Here is a 747-nt window from a genome sequence, read left to right on the forward strand (position 1 = left end):
TATTTTGTCTCTTCCTGGAGGTGCTTTCCAACCTTTACCTTTTTCGAGGAATCAGTTTCCTCGAGCTGAATTTCTTCGAGCTCTTCTAAGGGTTCGAGGTCAGCTTTCTCCTCAACCCTTGGATCAATCTCTTCATCAATCTCTAAGACCGTCCCGTCTTTACTTTGAACAATGACGAGTGCTTGTGCGCTTGTCTGTTTCTTTCCTCTTAAGGAAATGTTGTAGCACTCTCTCCCAGTTAAGTGATCTCCCTTCAATGTTCCGACGCCGCTAGGGGTTGGGAACTTAAGGGCCAGATGCCTTGCTGATGTGACTGCCCCCAGCCCAACCAGGGTGGGTCTCCCGAGCAGCACATTGTAGGCTGAAGGTAGATCCACTACCACGAACTCCATCATCTTGGTTGCCGAGACCGGGTAGTCTCCCAAGGTTACGGGGAGCTCGATGGATCCCATGCAGGCGGTCCCTTCTCCTGAAAAGTTGTAACGACCCGAATTTGCTAATCAGGCTTAGGGCCTTAATTAGTATGCCTGGAGGGCAACAAGTGGTTTAATATGCTTATATGTGAATTTATGTGTATATATGATTATGATACATGTTTAATTGAGTTAAATGTGGATGTGGGCCCCGTCTGGATATTAGGGGCATAAATGTGATAAATGAGATGTATGTTGTATATGTGTGATATGTCTGTACAGCACGATCCGAGACAGTCCTGGGGAGCGGTTAGCCAGAGAGTCACAACGGGGT

This window comes from Humulus lupulus, chromosome 7 (assembly GCF_963169125.1).
Source record: "Humulus lupulus chromosome 7, drHumLupu1.1, whole genome shotgun sequence".
In the NCBI taxonomy this organism is placed as follows: domain Eukaryota; kingdom Viridiplantae; phylum Streptophyta; class Magnoliopsida; order Rosales; family Cannabaceae; genus Humulus; species Humulus lupulus.